Source organism: Egretta garzetta, unplaced genomic scaffold, assembly GCF_000687185.1.
Source record: "Egretta garzetta isolate BGI_Z169 unplaced genomic scaffold, ASM68718v1 scaffold161, whole genome shotgun sequence".
Lineage (NCBI taxonomy): Eukaryota > Metazoa > Chordata > Aves > Pelecaniformes > Ardeidae > Egretta > Egretta garzetta.
In genome coordinates this window covers 6,224,156-6,230,914 of record NW_009258754.1, presented here as the reverse complement: position 1 = coordinate 6,230,914, position 6,759 = coordinate 6,224,156, and positions in this window count along the sequence as shown.

The window sequence follows — 6,759 nt, the reverse complement described above, 5'->3', positions numbered from 1 at the left end:
CGGGGCGCGCAGTTCCTCGGTATTGTAAATGCACCCCCTTCTGCACGGTGACAGCCCTGTCACGCTAAGACACTTAGGCTTTTTTCTTTTCTTCCTGTCTTATTTACGATTATGAAAGGGACGTTTTCTGACCTCATGCCGTGGAACTGCAACAGAGAATGACAAAGTCACTTTGTTCGAGCCGTCACACGAGTATTCAAGGCCAGAAAAGACCAGTTGAGCTGGGACCTCTTACATAGAACAGCCAGAAACTGCACCTCGGTGCTTCTTGGCATGACCTCTCTAAACTATTTGGGTTAGTGCCACCCGCACACTGCCAAACCTGAACTGATGGAGAATGCACTGGATCACTGGTTCATTATCTTCACAGTTCAACTTGTGTTTTCCATTTCTAACCCAAAATACATGAGGTAGTCACAGTTTAAAATGAGGAAGACCTCTTAGGGAGATGTAATATTTCCCCTGGATGATGGAACTTCCTATGAGAACTTTTCCCAGGCTCATCCTGGTCATGTAGGAGGGAGTATAACTACTATCATCACAGTTAGTAAAAAGAAGGAAAAAAAAATCATTAGGTGGTTGGCTTCAGCCAATCTCTTTCTGTTTTAAGACTGGACAATACTGAAATAGTATTCATCATAGTTACAATTTCACTTGATCTGTCAACAAGCTCCTAGACTTCCTCCTACCCATCTTTTTGAACACAACAGCAATTCTAACTAGAAATTACCTAGAAAGCCTGTGACACTGTAGTTTGTGGCTGTAGTGTAGCACATGCTTTGATGTATCTTTGAAGTACCGTAAAAGTGGTGAAGGCAGAACAGGAGGATGAAGAGAGATCATCTATCTGTGAACAGAACTGCAGGTTTCAGAAGCAACCAGTAAATGAGATTTGTGTAGATCAAATTCTGCAGCAAAGTCATTCCTTTTTGTGCAGGAGCGCTTTCTCTAAGGCTAAAACTGTTCACCTTTCATTGCTGAAAAAGTATTTTCAGAAACTTGGATGTATTGGGCTAGAGGTGGAAGGTAAGACAATCTTTAGACTGGTGGAGGGAGCAGTTTTCATCCGGAATGAAAAATACTCCTCTTGAGGATTTGGGAGCCTCAGCAGATCCTGTCTTTGGCGAGCAGTCACTAGGGGACAGTTGGTTTTTTGGCATGTGTTCAGTCTTGGCTGTCGGGGTTCGTCTAAAACTTTAGTTTTCAGATTAGGTTTAAAACCATTTTAAAATTCATTGAGAAACTGTCATGATGTTTCCTGAATTAATTACCTCCCTGAGCACAGAACAGCAAGATCTTGTTCAGTAGCTGTTTGGGACCATGTATGTCCTATACTATGCTGACCTTGGAAACTCAGTTAGGGCTGTGAACCCAGAGTCAGGGCCATTGCTATGGAAGTTCTGTGCCACACAGGTCCTGTCTGAGGGTGCACCACAAAGGCAGATCCAGGAAACACTGGATCTTCAGTCTGCCAGGCACTCAGGCATATGCTGGAAACCCATGCAAACATACATGAGGCTTATCACCTCATTAAATTCTGGAATGTTTTGAATTAAACATATTGGGCTTTGCATTTGCTGATGAAACTTTCATCAGGAAGTTTCTAACCAGCTGTGCGGCAGAGCTGAAGGCCTGAGTCTTAGTACCCTGAGCAAAAGAACTAGAATTTTTAGATGGGTACTATGACAGATGTGGATTGTTTTCAAACTGTTTGCCAGTGAAGCGTGGAAGTGAAGGCTTTTGTTGCAATTTTAAGCCTATTCATAATTGCCCCTTCAGTTTGGTCACGTTCAAAGCATGGTGTAAGATTCAACCTTCACTAATAGCTTCAAAAAAATGTTTGGAATGTTTCAGAGTTACCAAACCCCATTTTTCTACTCCCATTCTTGTCCTGAATCAAAGAAAACAAGTCCGAAGTTTAACTTGTCTGTTGGAGCTAGAACATATCAATTAAAATTCAATTGGAAAATTAAATTTCTAAATGCCTAAGAAGTTGCTATTTGGAAAAATGTATTTTGAAAAATTGAGCCATATGGTGACTTATAATTCTTTGTCATAACACAGCGGATATAATGCATCTCTTCAATACATGCTAAATTTTGACTGCCACCAACGTAAGCGTTTGAATTTTCACAGTCATTTGAGGGTCTTCATAGATACTCTATATATGCTGCTGCAATTTAGATTTCAAATGTCCTGCTTTGGTTCGTAAAATATAATTCAACTCTAAACCAAGCAGAATACACATTTTCATTAAGGATAAATAAATTCTTTTAAACAAATACATGCCAGCATTATTAAGTACTATAATTAATGCTGTTAATACTACTACAACTAATACAGTGCTCAACCAGACTAAAAAAATCATATTAAGAATCAGCATTGCTTGCAAGTTAATGAAATGAAAAATATTAAAATCAAGAAAAATATTAATAAACTGACCAAACAGCCCTGGTTGCAACAGAAAGGTCAGGAGAGCTGCTGCTGCAGAACACGCGAATAAGGAATTAAAAGAACTAGGTCTCCAAATTTCTTACATGTTTTTACCATATTTATTAGTTTTTCAAAGCTTAAATATGGGCAACTTGGAAATATTTAGGCATTAGGTGAGAACAGCAGAGCAGAAGATAGGTCCAAAAATACAGCAAGCTTGGTTAAGTGTTTGTGAAAGTAACCAACTCTGATGAGGGGGAGATGGAAAAGAATCTATTTCTGGTTTTCCAGAAGGTTGTATTGTCTTAGCCATGTATATAATAATCCCAAAGAGAAAGGTAAATCATGGACTTGGACAAAAATCTTTATCCAGACTGCCTTAACATACTTCCTTCTCTCCAATGGAAAAGACACTTAGCTAAGGAGGAGCTCGTAGCTCCTACCATTGCTGTGAGTAACTGACCTGCACCCAGGATTAAAATTCCTTGGCACATTTTACCCGCAAAAACGAATCGGCGTGATCAGCTTTTGTCATATTGTCACATGAGATGAGTGTCTACTTAGCGATGTTCTTGTGTTGTCACACGGAGGCCCTGAACGGGACCGCAGTATGCAGGCAGTGCAGGACAGCCTTCCCTCTGAGCTACAATCCAGAGAGGTCTCCTAACAGGAGTCTTGTCTTACATGTGAGGAGCTGAAGTGAAGGGCCCAGATTTTTAAATCACTTTGGGTTTTGTTCCACTCAAATTTGCAAAACATAACATATCCATATAGCAAAACAACATGTAATTGTAAAGCATAGCATATCTGTATAACCTGTCTAGAAGATGAAGTTTGCTTGCAGACTGCAGAAACATTCTGCTCCAGCTGAATGTAGCAAGCAGTAAGACCCCAGCAGTGCAGACTGTAGCACGTGCTAGCAGCCAAGCTCCTGGGGATGGTGGAGGCATGCTGTGATTGCGGACACACAGGAGGGGCTGTGCCACTTGTCTTCCCAGCTCTCATCAGCCTTGAGAGCTGAATTTTGCTAAAGGTGATGTGAGCAACAATCTACTGCCTTGATAGAACAGATAGGCATTTTCAGAGCAATTGAAGAACTCAGACATCTACGTCTTAGGAAAATCTGTGGACTAAAGCTTCAGAGTTGAGAAAAGCTTAAATTGCTTTTGAAAATGGGACTTGCCTTTAAGCAGAACAATGCCTGATTAGCTCTAGCATACTGACAGCAAGTCTGGGAGACTTCGACTTGCCCAAGTGCACGAGAAGGCTGTGGCAGAGGTAGAGGATGCTGCTTCTTGACCTGTAACTGAAACCGTGCTTCCTGTCATTTGCCTCCTTCTGGCCTGTGATCTGTGGAGTGCTCCAGATACCTCAGTATGCTTCTGCAGTGAAATGATGTCTTCAGATGCTTAGTCCAAAGGAAACAGTATGGAGAGTTACATGCAAGTAAGATGCTGTCTGCAGCCTCCTGGTGTGAGGCCAGTGTAGCCCTCTAGGCAGCAGATTGCAGGGTACACCCAGAACAACAGACAAACAAAAAGTCCAACCCAAAGCTGAGGAACTTTCTGGGCGAGACTCTGGGATTTCATTGTCAACTTCTGTTGTTTGGATCTGATTAAATACAAACTGGCAGGAGAAAGACCACGTGCTTATCAGACATCGCTGGAGGTCACGCCACTAGAAAGCCATTTCACTGTTAGTGATGTGGCCTGTTTGGCAGGAGCAGAGTTTTGGATTTCACTTTTATTTGTAGGCAGTTTTGAAAAGCACAGGATTATCAGGGATGGGCTAGGTTCTTTGCAACTTGCAGAAAAGTTCCTGTCTCATCACAGCTGTTCTGAAGAGGAAGAGGGAAAAAAAATTGCACCACACATCTCTGTTTTCCACTAATAACTGTGTTTAGGCCTGACAGCCAGCCATCATCAGCGGGAGTGTTTCCTCTGAATTATCTGGGCTCTGACTCTCACCTTTACTTTACATTGGCTGTGCTATTCCATTAGTATTTAAAGACAGTGCTACAGGCACAAAGGAGAGGGTTTACACTTATAGCCAAAAGGAGGACACGGCAAGGGAAGAGGGAGTGATCAAGAGTAGTTACACTCCATTTTCATTGAAGGGACTAAAGCACAGGGACAATATATCTGTACCTCCCGTTGCCAAGCCAGCCTATATTTGAGCTCCCTCATCAGACTGCCATAGCCCACTTGCTACCACTGTAGAAGCTCCTGATCTATATTCTAGTCTATCATTATATTTGAACTTAGGTAAGAAAGCTTCAGTTACATGCTGCTTGTTAGTGAAGATTTAGACTTAGGACAGGAGTTGACTTTGGAAGAACTGTTGATGAGGGGGCATCTGTTTTGCCTAATTGCATTGTTGAAGCTCATTGGAACTGGCAAGTTAAAAGTCAATTCCCTCATCTTGCTCTGAAAACCCCACTCTGTGTTGTCTTCAAATGCATATTGAGCCTGCCCTCTTAAACCCAGCCTGCCAGACACTGGAATCAGTGGAAATCATGTCTTCAGAAGGTTTTGCATTAGGCCCCATATTTCTTCCATTCTCTCCCACCTTGTCACAAAGTGGAGGGTGACTATGCATTGTTCCTTGGGAGTTATTGTGCTGTGTGCTAGCTACACTGAAATGTGTCGGAAGTGTTTGTGTTTGACTTCTGCTTTTTGTAGGGACAGACTCCAATATCTGCATCTCCCAGAAGCCTCTGCAGGCCTTTTGATTGAGCAGGAGGAGCTCTGGCTAAGGATAGGGCTTCTCGACTTGTTTTATTTCTACAGCTGAGCTCTGCTATACAATCCTGAGGTGTTCTGGTTTTCTCTGAGTGAAAATAGTCTGGCAGCTACTTTTCAAAAACAGTCCTGAAAGAGGGCCAGCACATTCTACACATCCAAACCCAGGTACGCTGAATTCTCTGCTAAAAGTAATTTCTGCCCAGCCATATATTCCCACTGAGATCCTCTGACCAAGTTGCAGTACTAGGGCTGCCACATAGTGCAATGCCATTTGTTGCTCCTAAGGCAAGCCATCAGAACAAGGAAAAGGCCAGTGTGGGTGCATGCCTTAGAAGTGTCTCTTTTCATCTATCCCTTGGTATTTAAGTCTCCTGAATGATCATTTTTCACTTAATTCTCCTTCTTTTCAAACCTCCACTTTATCACTTCTGAGACTGGCTATTTATCTTGTACATACATGGACACTGAAGCAGAAGCATTTTGGGCTGCAAGAGAAAGAACAGAGAATGCAGCACCTAGCATCAGCATTCAACTTGCAGAGTTAGTAGAAAGATGTGGGCACCCAAGGAATTATGCAGGAAAATCTACTCTGTGTAAGCAAAACTGTAGATTGTGTATCAAGCTGGAATGTTCCAGATACGAATCTGACTGCCATGCAGCGTAGTTCCCTTCCAGCCTGCACCTAGGTTTCCCTCTTGTAGAAAGGCTGCAAAGGGTGGAAGTATATGCGTAGGCTGAACAACTCTTCTCTCTCTCTCCACTAACATGGTAGCACAACAGTGCTACAGGGTATGGGAGCCTGAACTTTGCTAAGATAATCATATTGGATTTGAGTCAGAGCAGAAATGTTATCTCCTTTTGTTTCCTTACTGTGTCGGGTCTGGAAGTGTTTGCACGTTGCTATAAAGCACCATCAAAAAGGAAATTGTAAAGATTTCAATTTGAAGCACTGGAGGTATTTTCTCTATGTTAATGTGTTGGGCCAGCACTGGAAGAGACAGCCCCTAATTACAATATAGTGAAAAATGCTACAGACAATGAGTATTTGTGCAGTAGTTGATAAATCTAGAGAGGATAATGCTCTCCATATTGTACATTCTTTGCATATACAAAAGCTTAAGAGACAATTACTTGACAATTTCTATGTATTTTGCAGAAAGCATTCACCAGAAAACAGTGATGGGAACAATCAAGCTCCAGGCATGGAGCCAATATGCTCTGATTTTTACAGTGTGTGGATTAATTGCTGAAAACCTCATCTAGATGAAAAAAGGCTTCCAAGCACACACTAAAAACTCTTTACATGATTTGACCCATGATCTAACAACAATCAGAAATGGAAAGTTCTGTTGTTGTTTGTATCACAGTAATTACAGAGGCTTGGGCGTCTCTGTGCTCTGTATGTATGCAAAGAGGCAGCCCTTCCTCCATAACTTATCATTTAACAGACATGGTACAAAAAGGGTTAATACAATCCATCTCTGAGACCAACTCACCAGATAGATAAGGTGCTGTTTACTTATTTTGAACAGCTTGGTAAGTTGGCTCCAAAGCAGAAAGCTGTTTTCCAAAACCGTTCAAG